The sequence below is a fragment of the Hippopotamus amphibius genome, chromosome 2 (assembly GCF_030028045.1).
Source record: "Hippopotamus amphibius kiboko isolate mHipAmp2 chromosome 2, mHipAmp2.hap2, whole genome shotgun sequence".
Taxonomy (NCBI): Eukaryota; Metazoa; Chordata; class Mammalia; order Artiodactyla; family Hippopotamidae; genus Hippopotamus; species Hippopotamus amphibius.
In genome coordinates this window covers 94,635,477-94,652,655 of record NC_080187.1, presented here as the reverse complement: position 1 = coordinate 94,652,655, position 17,179 = coordinate 94,635,477, and positions in this window count along the sequence as shown.

Genomic DNA, 17,179 nt, shown 5'->3' with positions numbered 1-17,179 from the left:
CTAATACTGTATTTAATCTTTACTACAACTCAGTTACACATATGTATATATAATATATAAAATAAAATATATATCTCCAAGTTTACTCAGTTAGGAAATAGATTTGAACCAACCCAAGTATGTGTGATGCCAAAGAGGCACTTGCATTACAGCACCTGCATGGTGACTTCTGTCTCTTGGATTTGCACTTGCAGACAAGAGTCAGAGCTAGTAAAGTATGTGCTGTAGACAATAACATGAAGTCCCATTTTCAACCCCAGCTGGTGTGCCCTCTAATATTTAATTAACTTTCCTCTATCCATTGCAGAACAAAATCTTCTTTAAGAATAATGATAACAATAGCAATCACTTTGCTTAAAAACAGCAACACTAAGAAAACAACAAAAAAAAGAATAAATGAATATTTTCCGTAGTCTAGACTGCTTTAGTGTAGGCCTGACCCTCATCACCTTCCTACACTAAGCATCTCAAGTCATTTGATGCCATGTTCTTACAAACTCTACTTCACAATGTCCTTGGAACAGTTCTTCCCTCCTACCTGGAGGTTTTTCCTCTTCCAGCTGACCATATGGTGGCTGTTTGGCTAGCCTGCTGCTGTCTGTCCTCTGCACATGGCCATTAAAGCAGTGCTCTTGCAAAGGGACAGCATGGAGTCTTTTTATACTTCTCTTCCCATATAGTGAGCATGTGATTATATACTATACTGTACTATATATATACACACACATGTACATAGTACGTATAGTTTGGTCTATACTATATGTTACGTATATGTATAAAATGTATGTACAGTGAGAGAATGTTGGCTCATTCACTTGAGGATTTTTGTGAATAAGGTTTCTGTTGTACCTCAGTTACATAAAACCCGTCCCTGCCCCCTATTCTATAATTCTGTGTGGGGAAAAGTAATTCTGAAATGGAGGGGAAAAGTGATGCATGCTTTGAAGTGGGTATAGAGTTCTAAGGCTCACAATAAGCGTTATCATAATTCATAATTTCTCTTGTTCAGCAAACATTCACTAGACATCTACTGTAATAATAATAAATTCTTTATTAAATGTCTACTATGTGACAGATGCCTTGCATTTGCTACTTCTAATCTTCAAAAAAAAAAAAAACTCTGTAGAGAAGGTAGCATTATTCCTCTTTTACAGATTCAGAAGCTGAGGCTTAAATAATGTACAAAATGTAGTTAATATAGTATAGTTAGCGAGGAGCTGGGACAAGATTTGAACTGCTAGCTTGTTGACTCCAAATATATATAACTTTCTTTCTACTCTGCCTGCCAGCTTTTGTTTGTTCTAGGCACTATGCAGGGGGGGTCACAAGATGAACATGCACAGCCTGTGGGGAAGGTAGACCACCAAAACCTCTGCTGTTATATTTTCTTGTTTGTTGATTTAGTTTCTTTCTACATAGGACTTCAGAAAGTCATCTGGAAAAGACACACTTTGTGCCTTTGCCACTCTTCCCTCTCTGGAGGGACAGCCCAAACAAACTACCAGAAGTGGTGCATTGGAAATACCAGATGAGATCAATTTCTATTCCACTTTCAATCCTTAAGTTTTTGGTTTTAAATGGAATCCTACCCGCTGGGGATTTGCCAAATGCAATCTGTAGCATAGAGGATAAGCTAATGAGAGTCTCAAAGAAGGTAACAGACCCACTCAGGAGGGCATTTTAGAACAAAGGCTATTTTCTTTTGGCCAGAAGTGAAGACGGAGAGATGCAGCACAATCAGACCTAAGGCTGCAGGTAGAAAAGCAAAAAAGCAAGCCCTTCCGTGCACAGAGTATGAGAGTCTAATTCGTGGGCAGAAGTTTGCAAGCCATATCCCATCCTCTGGTGGGTTGGAAGCAAGTGCATGGATTAAAACTAATAAATATGTCCTTTGCTTCACCACAGTGGTTGTGAGTCATCCCTACCCTGATGATTTCACTTGAGAAGCTTTATTCTGAGTTAAAGAAAAGCTCCGGGTGACTGATGTCAGCCACCTTTGGACATGCTTTTTCTTGAGGATACTCCTGGTATTGACTTGCCAGTGACTTGCTGTGTGATCCTGAATAAGTCATTTCCTTTTTCCATACCTCTCTGGATAATAGGAAATAATCATTCCTGCTCTTTGAATGTTAATTATACATATATTATAGAATTTTAAAAATTAAATTAGTTTTTTAAATTGTTTGTATTCTGGGCACTGTGTAGGCATATTGCTCACATAATTTCTGTGACTGTCCACAAAGTCTCTGTGAGGGTATTATTACCAGTGTCTTCATTTTACAGATGCAGAAATTGAAGCTTAGAATAATTAGGTAACTTATCACAACCCACCCTGTTGTAAGTGGTCGAGTCAGGACCACTTTATCTACATTCATAGCTCATGTTCACATTATAAATTATTGAGATTGTGTGAGTAACAATATGAGCCTCTCATTAGATTGCAAACTATTCATGTTTGTATCTCCTGAAGGATCTCACAGAATATTGGCACCTAGTAGGAACTCAGCAAGTTTTATGATTCATAAATGTGAATGAAAGAAAAGATAAGAAAGCTATTGTTATTGTTATCATTATTAAATCTGTTTGTTAATAATATAATAGGGAAGGCTACATTCCCTAGCAACTGTGGTGAATTATATACATGGTATATAGACCTAGAGAATATTAATTAACTATGTCACATTATTTTTTCGAAAATAAAGAGAAAAAGCACAGTAGGAGTCTTCATGGAAAGATAATAGCAATGTCACACTCCAAGAAGATGTTACTGGATTTGCAGCAGAGCAGTCCCAATATATCTTAATGTTTTAAAACTTGATCAGTCAGGATTAATTAAAACAATAAACCCTGTACTCCCATGGCATAAATAACTTTGCAGTATAATACTTTAGTACATTTTACAGAATATGAATTAATGATAAAGAAGATTTACATACTTGCTGTTATGTCTAAATTAGTTGTGAACCTTGTCCCATGACACTAAATTATGGAAATTATTTATAAACTAAATTTCAAATACATTTTAAAGAAAAAAATTACCCAATGTTTAGGGCAGTTAGTAGAAGTACACACACACACACACACACACACACACAAGTTAATGGAGGAGCACATATATGTGTGTATATATGTGCATGTGTGAGTCTTTATACACATATAAAAGAAATCATATTTCATATATTTTTACAATCATGAATCTGTTGCCTGGATCTACTCTATATAGTTCAGAGGGATGGGGGAGTAAGGAGACAGAAAAGCATAACTTCCATATTTAAGGTATTAGCAAAAATGTGTTTTGAATGAGTAAGTAAGCCATCTGTGCACCTGAGGATTCCTGAGTCCACACATGCACTATACACATATATATCTGTCTATTAGTCACTGTGTCTGAAAAAAATTGAGTAACTAGTGTTACTCTAAATTGAGTAGGGCTATTTTGGATAATAAACGTTAAAGGCCACGTGGCGTAAGCAAAATTCATGCTGGGAATTCTGAGGCACACCTCCAAAACAGGCAGTCACCTTCTTCAAGTGGCTAAAACTGAGATGGCGCATAAGGAATAAGACATCATGCAAAGTTCCAAGAGCACACACTCCAAGGAGGCTGATTTTCACATGGGCAACTCTGTATGGTGGGTTCCAGAGCAACTAGCAGAAGAGATTTATTTATTTATGGAGAGGCACTTTTCCTTCTAAGCTTTGATTGGTAGTCCAGGCAGGTGTGATTAAACTGATAGTGCTGCTCTAACAGGTTTTACTACTTGTAAAAAAAAAAATTGAAAATAATTCTTCTGTAGATACAGTTTTGAAGCTAGTTGGTTAAATCAATTTTGTCCACTTTAGAATCATGTTGCTACTATTTTATCTCTTCTTTTTGGTTGCAAGAATAAAACTTTCCTGCCCTCCAAGGAAGGTACTGAATATTTTTTTAGCCACACCAGCACTAGTGTTTATTTACTCTTGTGCATCAGAACCCAGCTTCTGAGAGTCAGCCAGTCATAACAGCCCCAGCTTCTGAGAGCCAATTAGCAACACCTGCTCTTTGGGCTTCTGCATTAAGGACCAACACATCTGTAACCAGGCTCTTCTGAAAGCCCATCAATCCTAAACTCCGCACTTCCCAACACCTTGTATTTGTTTATTTTGATTAAGTATGTTCTACAAGCATAGCCTTCCCTTCCCTAGCAAGCAACAAATTCAACTTCTTGTTTCAGGTACTGTGGAGGGGGTCTACCTCTGCATTTGTTGACAAGTGACCTTTCTAATAAGGGGTTGCAGGGAAGAGAATACAGCTCTTTCCTCTTACCTGCCAAAATTTAGTCCTGACACAAGACTTGCCTCAACATTAAACTAACCCTAGAGCACAATGTGTGCATCTTAATTTACTATTTGCAACTCTATTCCTTCTCTGTTTTCAAAAGTGAGATGCATATATTACTGGTGGTTTGAGAGATCATTTTGCTGGTAGACAAACAATTTGTGTGTATGTGCAATCTTTAACATGTATTTGGAAAATGTGAAATTAGCATGTAAAATTGGTTATTTCAGGAATACAATTGCTTAAGTCAAAGTTAACATAAGATATAAATTTAAAAATGAAGTTAAAAAAACATTGAGTAAACAAAATTAAGATGGTTGATAACAGTACAGATAGTGATGTTAGTATACATATGTTTGAAGTTTTAGAAATATCTCTCCACATATTATAAGTTCTTTGAGGAAAGAAAATAGACTGGCCACTTTTGTCTAAAACAACGTCTATGTTTAGCACATAGAAAATGCTCATTAAATATTTGTCAACTGAATGGGTAGAATTCCAGATAAGCCTCAGAGTAATCAAGAACAATCAAAACATGAACAATTGTAATATCAGATAGTCATGGCCAGAGGAGGTAAGGATAAATATATAGCCCAGCATAATGTCCTTCAAGAAGTCTTTCTTGAGGAAGCATGCCTAGAATGACCTCATTCAGACTTCTCTGAAAACCTTTAGAATCTGTCTTCATTACTCATTTGACATCTAAGCATATTCTCTTTTATATCAACCAAAAGAACTTACAGTTGTTTGGCATTTCAGTTCACAAAATTTCGCATGCATTATTGATTGTATTGTTTTAGCAGCTTGACGAGATAAGCAGGGCATGCCTCCCTATTCTTTGAGAAAACTGGGGCTCATGGAGGTTAAATGGTTTGCTCACTTTGAACAAATATTTATTAAGCACTTCTCCTGTGCAAGGCTCAAGTGACTGGAAATTCCGCAGGAAGCTCATTGGGCTTTGGTCTGTTAATTTTATAGGGGATGCTTAGGTTTGGCTATGTCTAAATCCTGAATTTGCATTGTAACTGGTATGGCTGTAATTATTCTGATAAAATGTAAAAACTAGTATTAAAATTTTAATTCCATAGAACTATTTCAGATGTAAGGAGAAGGCTCTGTGTTTTAGGAAAACAGTTTACTTAGTAAAAGGACCAATATCTTAACCTCTTTATGTAAATAATACTTTTCCTTCTATTCCTAATTTGTTTGAGTTTTATTTCAGGAATTGTTGAATTTTATCAGATACTTTTTCTGATTGTATGTCTAAATACTGTTTATTGCTTTAATTTGTTGATACACTGAATTATCTTGATAGATTTCCTGATTTACAGCCATGATTAAAACCCTGGAACAGACATTTTTAGTCAGTCTAGCTTTTGACACCATCTACATTCTATTTGATTATGTCTACTTTATAATTTTTATGCTTATATTCGTTAATGAGATTGGTCTGTGGATTTGTTGTTTGATGTTATAAGTTTTACAATTTATGAGGTCATAAAATGAATTGAGCAGTTTACCATCTTTATCTAAGAGCTGTAAAATAGAAGGTAAACTCTGAGGACAAGGACCTTGCTTTATATAATGTTGCATTCTAGAGTCTAAAACAGTGTCTGACATACTACATATTAGATAAATGTTTGTCTAAGGTACAAAGGAAGAAAGGAACAAGAAATGGAAGGGAAAATGCAAGGATTTGTTTTTTTTAAACCTTGGTGAAAATCAACTATAATATTATCAGCTGGTATTTTTAATAGAAAATATTTATACTTTTTCAACCTGTTCTATAATGCCTGATCTACTCATGTTTCCTGATACTTCTTTATTTAACTGAGTTATTTATATTACCCATTTTCTCTAGGTTTTTAAATTTGTTGCCATAGAGTTGCATGTAATATTTCTTATGTTCTATTGAGTTTATTCTATTTCTAGATGTGGTTATATCTTCCTTCTTATCCATTACCTTGTAGATTTTTGTCCTTTCTCTCTCTTTTTTTTCTTCCTTAATTTGGAATATAAGATGTTTGTCTCTTTTGGGCTTGTCAAAGAACAAGCTTTTGTATTTATCTCTTCTACTATTTTCATTTTGTTTTGTTTTCTAGTCCATTACTTTCAGATTGCATTAAATTAATTCTCTTTTCCTATTCTGTTTTGGTAGGTTTTGTTGTTTCACATTTTTTTAAATGAATGTTAACTTCCCTTAATTTCATTCTTTCTTTTTAATGTGAAGGCATTTAAAGTTATATCTTTCGTCATGAGTATTGCTTCTGCTGTTTCCCATAAATTTTAGTACAAAGTGTTTTTTATTTTCATTCTTTCCAGATAGAATGTAATTTTACTTTTACTTCTCTCTTAAACCAAAAGTTATATAAAAAAAATTATTCGTTATTTCAAAGAGGATAAGATTTTACAGTGAAACATTTTTTCTTGTTTTATTATGTTATTTTCAGTGTGGTCTTTATGATAGAAAAATTTTATTGAAGTCTCATTTGTATCCAAATATGTGATTGATTTTTATAAATTTCTATTGAATGTAACAAAAGTATTCTCTGTTCCCAAAATAGAAGATTCAACAGGACTATTAAATAAAATTTATTGAATATATTATTAATTTCTCTATATTCTTACTAATATTTTCTCTACTAGATCTGTCTGATTCTGAAAATATAAATTGAAATAAACTACCATCATTTATTTTTTAATCAATTCTCCTAGAATTATTATAGGTTTTGTTTTATTTCTTTAACCTCTGTGTTGTTTGGTATTCACAGGATTGTGATTATGTTTCTTGTCTCATAAATGATACCTTTTAATATTATGTAATTTCTCTCCTTTTTTTTTTCTATTTAGGGATTTTAATGTTAGTCTTAGTTTGATATTGCCCCTTCTGCTTTGTTTTTTCTTATATTTGCCTAGTCTTTATCCCTTTATTTATAAACTTTATCATTTCATTTTTAACTGTGCTTCCGGTAAATAGTAGATAGCTTGGATTTGATTTCTTATTCCAATCGAATATTCCCTATTATTTTTTGGAAGAATTAAGTCTTTTATGTTTTCATCATGATATAATTGATTTTATGCCATAGTTGATACTTTATTATTTTATTTTTTCTGTTTTTTACTTTTTCCTTATGTTTGTATGGTTTTATTAACTTTATTAATTGCTTCTTTCCCCTTTTTACCTAAAGAATTCTACTGTAATTTAACTTTCCTTAATGGTTAGCTTCTTTTTCCTCCTACTCATATTTATATGCATATTTACTTTAAACTATATGAAAAGAAGATCATAACTCCCTATTAAGGTTCTTTATTCCTCTACTGCTTCTCTGCCTCCTCCCAATAAGGTGAGACCTCTAGAATATTTTCACTTGCTCACTAACAACCCCCCAACTGCGCATCATATGAGACTTCTGGAATGCTGTTATTTTACTCTTCTTCCTCCCATACAAACTCCTTCTAAAATAATTTTAGAATTACAATTATTAGAATTTTCCATGCATTTTGCCTCTTTTAAGAACTCTTGTTTATCCCTTAGTGTACAAATTCCCAGATAGGCTATCATCATTCAATTATATTTAATTATAAATCTGTTACCAAATTCTTTGCTCACCAGCTTTACCTCTTCTTCCATCCCAAGTATCATGAGGTTCAGATTTGTTATTCTCTGGGTTTGAGTCTTTTCTTAAGTGTTTCCTCAGAAGGAGTACATGAGTGAAAAAAAACTCTTTGAATAACATTCTTACAGACTGTTGGGGAATAATATCTTATCATATATCTAGTCCTTTATTTGAAAGCATCTGTAGATATTATCCTACCACATCAAGGCTTCAGAATTGTACAAATTCATTACCAATCTAATTCTTTTTTTTTTTTTTTTGTAAATTACTTGTTTCTCTTGGGATGCATTAAATATTTATTTGTCTTCATTACTGGAGTTCAGTTATTTGATAAGGACTATCTCTTGTATGTACTATCTCTGGAAATTGATGGGCTATTTAAATTTGTTGGCCTAGGTCTTCTTCAGCTCAGGGAAATTTTCATCAAGCATTTATTTAATTATTGTCTACTCTGTTTGCATCTTTTTTCTCACTGTAGAACTTCTGTTTTTCTCATGAATCTCTTTTCCAAAATGTCTATGTTTTCCCGCATTTTCTATATATAGTTTTTCTCTTTTTTTCCCTCTATGATTTAATATATTCTTCCACCTGATCTTCCAAGGCACCAACTTAAGCATCTTTAGTGCTAACTTTCTCTTTTACTTCATCTATTCAATTCTTAAATTAAAAAAAATCATGTAGTTTTAGTGCCAGGAACTATGCTGGGTGCTATATTTGGATTTCTATACATGTTCTTCTACTTCTTTTAAATCTAGTTTTAAAAGAAGCATCTCTATTTCTTTGGTAGTCTATTCTGATTTTTCTGTTTATTGTGCTGTCTGGCTTATATGCCCTTTTAATGGGATCCATTTTTCTATATCTGCTCGTCAGCACACCTTCTGTGGGAAAGCTTCAGAGCGTAGCTGGAGAGAGCATCCATCTCTGCACTGTGGCTCGCTGAGCATACAGCAGACTGCCCATCTCTACTCTCTCAACGTGTGAAGGTTTAACGTCTTTGCTCTGTGATCTCTTTGTATTCTCTGAATCACAGAGGTAGAGATGAGTGAACCCAACTGTTCACCTCTTCTGCAGATTCTTGGGGTCAGGAAGATCCTGAAGTCCAAGAGAGCTGAAATGGGCTTTTTCCCTAGGAAGGGTGTGCTTTCTGATCCTTTCCTTGGGCTTTTGTACTGAGCCCTAGAGTACTCTAAAGGGGAGAAAGTAGGGTAACAGGTCTTGGCTTATCCCTGCCTGTTGGTCCACAAGAAATGGCTAAGTTGGAGTTAGAGCACTGAATGAAAGTGTGTGGAATGTCTCAAGCCACCATTTTCCCAGAGTTCTCTTTAATTTTGTCTTTTTAGGGCAGTAGTTTTGAAAGCTCATCATCTTGAACATATTATTAGTCCTGACTTTCCACTAGTTAATAGTGCAAGTTTGGACTTTTGGGGCCTCTGAGTCCCCATCACTGAAATAACCAGGCCCCTTCCCTGAGTCTAAGATGTCTTCCCTCTTCCAGCGTGCCAGTTGGCTCAGTTGTATAACTGCCATATATTCAAGTGAGAATTGCCATTCCCTGTATCAGCTCTGAGTAAGAAAATTATTTTGGAGTAAAACTTGGCAAAACAAGATCTTGAGCTGCCAACAAATTATTCTGCAAGATTTCAAAACATTAAGTTTTTGCATTCACTCTCAAAGTCAAGCCAATTTTGCTTAAAGGAACACTATTGTTTGAGTTGAAAAAAATCAAATCTAAATTGTGGTTATGCATCTGGCATCTCTAATATAAGTATGAAAGCAATAGATTTGCCTGTTTTTTGCTAAATCACACAGGCTGCAAAAAGTATATACACACATGGAATTTCTTTTCACATTCGAAAAGTTAAACTCAAATTGTAACTGCAAAGACTTGTTTCTTAGAAGTATGAGGAGAAAATGCTTAGGAATTTTTAGAGAGCATTATTCCTTTGTAGAGGGAGCTTTTCCCTTTGTTTTTCATTGCTCCTTTTAGGTTATATTTAACCATAGACAGTTATTGAAGAAGCCACAAACCTAAGTACCAGGTGCGGCCTCTTAATGCCTCGTAGGGAGCATTTTAGTAAATCCCTTTGACTCCAGTATGCTTTCTCTGCCTGTAGTGTCCTTCCTGTCTCCTTCCTATTCCTATAATTCCAAGGTATAATGGCCTCTCAATTTTTAGCATTGACTTTTTAGATTCTAATAGTGATAAATGTGGGGGTTGGGGACTGGAGAATTTAAATGTAGGGCCAGTGGCCTCAAATACAGAATTATAGATGACTCCATCAATTCTGCAGTCCACTTTAGAGCCTCTTGTATTTCTTATGGTTATATGTGTAGTCTTTTACCCTTCTATCCTAGATTAAAAGCAGCTTGAGAGTGGGATATTTGGCTCTGTCATCTTTGATCTTTTAAAGGAATAGGACCAGTCCCTCATGTGATGAATGTTCATTAGCTTGCATCAAAAGTATTTGAGTTCCTAAATATTTTTTCTGCTTACTCACTTATCCTTAAGTATGTATTTGAGCACACATGAACTAAGGTTAAATTCCCCCAAATCCATTACAGTTAATTAGGCTAAGCCCTATTTTCATGATGTCCAATCAGAAGAGTTCATGATAGAATCCAAAGATTGTGTTAGGTAGAAGCTGCTCTTCCTCAAATGCAGTTTAAAAATGCTTACCATCACCTTCACTACTACTTCGTTACTGAATGTTCACAAACAGACATTAACCTTTATCTGCTGAAGAGTGGGAAACTATGCTAAAGGCAAAGAATAAAGCCAAATTGTATGATGATTTTCCTTGACCTAGAATGGACAAAAGCATTTCTTGATTCAAAAGTTTTGGGTTTTTTTTTTTTTTTTTTTTTTTTTGACCGCTTGATGTCCTAGACTGTAGTTTATGATGGATAGATTGGAATCAATTGTATGCACTGTAACTATCCCTGCTATTGCTTCTGTGCAATTGTGCTAGAGTGGCAAATGAAGGATTAGAGGGCAACTCGCTGGGGGAAGTGAAAATACACATCAATCTATTGCTGCTGCAGGGTAATGTGGATGATGTAAAGCCTGGGTAGCTAGAGATCACAGCACATTGTTCTTCTGGAGGGAAGGGTCATCTTGAGGAAAACTAACAATAACAGCAACTATTTTGTTCTTATTTGTGGCTGTCCAGCAGTCTCTCACTCCCTCTACTACACTCACACACACACATGCACACACACAGCAAAATATGTGACCTTAAGAATTATAATAAGCTGTTGATTATCAAATTGCTGTAAAATGACAGTATATACCATTTCATGGTGACCAGCATAGATTAGGTCTGGCAAGAAAAGCTCTTGTTCTTAATTCTAGGGAGTAGACATTTTGCAAAATCCCCTGCCTCTTTCACTTCTGCTGTTTGCTGTTGCAGAAGAGAAGTGAAGGTTTCCTCCCAGTCTTTTCCCTGTGCAATTGACAGCAATTATGGAGAATTCATTGGGTCTGTTACCAGCAGGAATGTTAGCCAAATTAGTGAGTGAGAACTCTGGAAAAAGGAGCTTCCTGGGGATTTGCAGAAGTGGGAATTGGATTTGTTTGCTTTGTTTTTTACTGTTGTTCTTCTTGAGGAAAAAAGAAAACAGCAGCCCTTCGGAAAGATTGGGAGGCAGAAGCCTCCTTCTCTTCTCTCTTTCCTTCTGCCGACTTTGGAGTATTTGGTAGATCAGATCTGAGATTGTGAAGGAGGTGGGAGAACACTCCTGATGTTTCAGCTATTGAGGAAACAAAACACACATCTGAGTCTTCACGAGGGACCCAAGAATCTGGAACATTGGTGCTATTGAGCTAAGGTAGAGAAAAGGAGAGAAAACCTATGAGACAAGACACTTCTTTGGCTTATAGAGCAATCATAAATTAGGAGAAGGATGTTTATTTTGTTTTTTGTTTGTTTTATTATGTAGGTGTATGTGTGTATCTGATCTTGGGTTCAGCTTCCATATATTATCTACAGATACAATATTTCTTAAGTTGTTTTCTAAATAACAAGGCTGTAAAGTCTGGTTAAAAGCATGAGTTTTGGAGTCAAAAGACCGCTTTGAGGTTCCAGCTCTGCTGTATACTGTCTGGATGACCATGCATTCTAGAGCCGCAAAGAGCTGACTTCAGTCCTGGCTCTGCCACTTGCTAGTTGTGTGACCCTAAGCAAGTTACTTAAACTTCCTAAATATCAGTTTCCTCATCTGTAAAATGGAGATAACAATAGCATCTAATAATAGGGTTGTGGTAAGGATTTAATTAAATAATGCATGTATACTGAGAGAACTTTCAGAACTAAGGCTTGTATACAATAAATGCTCAGTAAACACTATCATTTTAAACCTCATTCTATGAGTTTAACTATGCATGCATGCCTGGGGAGAAAATTTGCCATCTAGTAGTGTATTTATTCCAAGTGACACTTGGTAGTTACTATGTCAAATGAAGTGTGATACCTCCTTCCTCCATGCCCCACAGCACACACATGAACATTCTCTCCCTCCCTCCCTCCCTGTCTCTCTCTCTCTGTTACACATACACACATACACATACACACTAGGAATTTGAACCTTTATAGCAGAGCTACAGATACATGGATTATACCTATAAGTAACAGGCCATGATGGTGATTTCAGTTATTGAACATAGGGTGAATCAAAACAGTTCCCTAGAACTTTAACCTGCAGTAATGAGCATTGCCCTTCGATGACCTCCCTCAGCAAGCATTTGTACCTAAAGAAGTCAAATAGTACTTTTATCTTCTGTCAAATTTCAGCAGCCTACTGCCAAAACAAACACTAATTAATAGATGCCATTTGAACCCCCTCAGTGCCATTCTTGAAATCTCAGCTGTGTGCTAATTTACCCATGTCTGAACAAGGAAGAAAAGAAGAAACTCTTGATGACTTCTTTTTGCTCAGAGGCTCTGGAAAACCATTGAAGTTAGGATGTAATTGCTATTGGTGACACTTCTGCTCAAGCTGTAATGAAGTATGTCTGTACATATGTGAAACCCCAGGAGGAAAGAACCCTCAGACAACACTGGAGCTTTGGTCAGGCCTTGCCAGGAAACCACACAGTCCTCATGGACCATTTCACAGATGCAACTGCTTCAGAATGGTGACTTTCAATATGGGTCATACAATCAATTCCAGCTAGTTCTCCCTGCCCCCTTTTATTCCCTAAAAGGGAATATGCTCGTAAAAGTCAGAAGTGTCTAAACAAGAGAGGGAAGACATGATAGCGTGGAAAGGAGACAGAGGATCAGGGAGAGGAGAGAAAAAGAGGAGGAAACCATATTTTGGTGGTTTATAACTGCTTTCTCATTAATGTTTCAGCAAGTGCAGTCTCTGATTAATTTTTACAGTTCCCATTCATTTCTTGCTAATAAAGCTAACAACAGATGCTCATGGAAGCCCATTTCAGGCTGGCATATGACCCTTGCTCCTTTGTTAGTGTCTGATATATGAGGACAATGGCACCAAGCATAGAAGTTCTTGGCTAGCAATTTTATCACCGAAAATAATGTCTACCTTTTCTGCAGCTGTGGTTGCAAGAGATGAACTAGTTGCTGTGGGCCATTGGCAAAAGCACAGGGCTTGAGTTTTAGGACTTCTTTATAACCCACTCTAAGAAAAGGACAGCTAGCTAGGGACAAAGGAGGAAGCATGAGCTCTGAAAGAAGTAACCACAGAGATGTTTCAGTTTACTTTTATAGTAGACTCAAGATTGCTCAATGACATGCCTCATGGAACTAAATTCCTTAAAACTAACTTAGTACTTATGTACTGTTTAATCTGTACAAACAATTATAATGATGACCTGTCAAGTGGTAGATGGGAGAGATGTGCCACACACATTTCCCTTCAAGGACAGACTAGCTGCCAAGCTGTGGGCAGTGTGGTCAGCCAATCGTCTCCAGCTGTCAACTCCTTCAGGGTGGACCTCAGCTGCAAAGAGCCTCCTCACCCGAGGTCACAGCCCACACAGTGACTCTGCATGTGTGTGTGTGTGTGTGTGTGTGTGTGTGTGTGTGTGTATGTGTGTGTGTGTGTGTGTATGCACATTGAGGGGTGGGGGAGTATAAAGATCCAGCCATTTTGGCCCACAATGTATAAGAACATCTCTGACAAGCAATATTTGCTCTAGACACCCCCTACCCCCACCCTGGCTTAGGTTGGCTCAGGCTTTTTGGACCCACATGAGAGTGCCATCCTTCTTTCCCCAAATGTGCTTCCTCCTCCTAACTTTCATAGGTTTTTGACTCCTAATAAATACCTTACACTCCAAACTGTCTCAGCATCTTCTTCTGGAGATTCCAGACTGAAACTAGACATGGTCATGATTTCTCACTGGAGCACTGTTTTTTGTTTTCTTTTATCCAGAATCTAAGAAGCCTCTAGGCCTCTAAGGTACACAGTTTGAGACCATCACTGCACTAAGATCAGAAGTAGAAGTAGTGTGGAATCTCCAACCATTTAGCTAGTATTCAAGGTTCATTTAGTGACAGCAGTGTGAGTCCATACAAGACTAAGAGAGGGCTGTTCATTTATCAGCCTACTGAGGACTTACCTTAGTATATGGAGCTGGGAATATAAATACTGTATAAACTACACAGTCCCTGACTTCAACAGGAGCACTGTCTAGGAGATCATAAGGGACCAGACAGAGCTATCTCTGGAGAAAAGTGAAAAGAATATAGGATTAAAGGAAATATAGCAGATAGAGTAAAGACAGGGAGACATAATGGAGAATGGATGACAGAGGAGAAAGAAATTAACAACAGGTTAGCATCCAAAGACACCAGATAATTCATCAGAGGAGAAATTTTTCTTCTAACTCAATCTTCATATTAGTGTTTTGAGACTAGGTTATATTTATAACAGAAGTCATTAAATATTGCATATAAAAGTGGGGAAAATGTGGGAAATAGGAAGGAAAAAATCCTCTTTAGTCTCCTTAAAAAGTCTGTGAGTGACTTTTCGTCTAATTCAGAACAACATCATTTTCTTGTGTCTCCTCATTTGCTATTTCTTTCTTAGGCTCCCCTCACTTTTTTTTTAACCTTACGCAGCATATTCCATACTTCCATGCAATTGCATTAGCATTCCTTCTATTCAGGAGAGCCAGCTGTTTGTATTTCCTCTCTTTGGTCCAGGCAGATGGGAGCAATGTGGCCAAATGAGTTCAGTCAGAGACTTGGATGAAATCTAGTTTACTGCTGAGATCCTTGTATTATATCAAAGTGAATGCTGGCCAGTGTCACCTAAGAATACATATAAATTAAGTGCAGACATGAGGGCATAGCAGAGGAAAAGAATTAGCAAAACTATAGTACTAAGGAATGTTTAGGTTAGTGAATTGATTCAAAATAATTCAATTTAAAAATATCAGGTTTGAAGGAAAATAGTTTAAGTAGTAAATATAGGGGAAAAAAGATAGAGGAGGCTAAGAAAGATTAAGAAGTTAGATAAGAGAATAAACAGACTGGGAAAATCTTAAAAATTATTAACAAATTAAAAGGTAGGAAAAGTAAGACAGGATAACAGAAAAACTTTTATTGCTGAAGACTAATTTTCAGTGCTCTTCAATCTACTGTCTGACTTTTTTCTTACAATATACTATGAAAACAGTAGGAGAATATTTTTGCGTTCATTTTTAAATGAGGATACTGAGGTTTAGAGAGAATAAAGAGTGCATTTTTATAAACTGAACCACTAGCTAGGGAAAAGGCTGAGATCTGTGTCCCATTCTTTTGAATCCGAGTCTGAGCCTAAGATCTCTTCTCATTAGACCTTGATGAATGTTTTCTAGGACTGAGGAGGGTGAATACTGAGCTGCCAGGACCCCCATTCTTTGCATAACCCATAGAAAACTTGAAAGAAAATAAAGAACTTTGTCCTTAGAAACAAGCCATCTGTTACAGAGCAGAGCAAAATAGCCAGGCACTTGTGAGCCTCACATCAGTTCTGCTGGAGTCTGGCTGGGCAGCCTCTGTTGCAAGCTGTTTAATCTCTAATTCCTGTGAATCAGGAACAGTATCAACTGGTTGATGAAGAGTTTGGAGACGTCTAGGGCAAAGTAAATGCAGCAACAAACTCCAACTTGGCACTTGCCAAGACCAGCTCTGCAAATTCTTTCTCTTCTGAGGACAGATCCTTGAAGGTTTACCATTAGCATGATGTGTGTATTACCAAAAACAGTATTCATGCCATTTATTTTTTTGCTTTTAGTTATTAAGAATGATCATTCTCACGTCAAAAGAAACATACAGTAAAATCATAGCTTGTTTTTATTTTTATTTGCCTAACATTTTATCAATCCCTTATAACATACCTTAACAATATCAAGGTGTAATAATACATTTATTTCTTGCTCTTTTTAACTCTTCTTAGTCTCATCCATCCAAGTTATAAAAATGCTGTTTTGAAAGTATTAGAAGACATGACAAATTATTTTTGAATGCTTTGCATTTTGCCAAAATAATAGAATAACTCGATGGGCATTTTGTGTTAAATGTTTGTGATCTATTTTGATGAAGTAACGTGCAAAATTGCACCTGTGGACTTCCAAGCAAGGTTCTGCCTCGGGGACTTTGCAATTGCTGTTCCTTCTTCCTGAACATCCTTACTGCAGATGTTAATCTCTCTTGCTCCCTCACTTCCTTCAAGTTTTTACTCAAATAACACATCTTAGTTGTCTCTCCTAACTACCCTGTCTAAGATTCTAACCTTCCCTAGCATTCTCTACTCCCTTTTTGTAGTTAATTTTTCCCATAGAAATCATTGAATTCTAACATATTCTGTAATTTACTTATAAGGTAGTGGTGGTGGACTGGAGGTATTGAGAACATGAACAGACACTGGAGCTGGTCTACCTGGGCTCAGGTTCTGGCTTCACTTCTTACTAGCTCTGAAATCTTGAGCAAATTGCTAAATATTATCTATAAAACAGGTATAGTAATAAAACTAAGGCATCACGCTACTGTGGAGATTGGATCAATGCCTAGCAGATAATCAGCACAGCATAAATGTTAGTAATTAAACATTTATTTCCTGAAATTAGAATGTATATTACGTGAAGGTGGCTGATTTTCTCTCTTTTGTTTACTAATGTATCCTCAGCAAATAGATTGGTTTCTGGCTCAGAGTGAGTGCTCAGTAAACATTTACTGAAGAACTGAAGGAACAAAGGAAACATGCATGGAAATGGAGCTGGTCCTTTTTGTGTA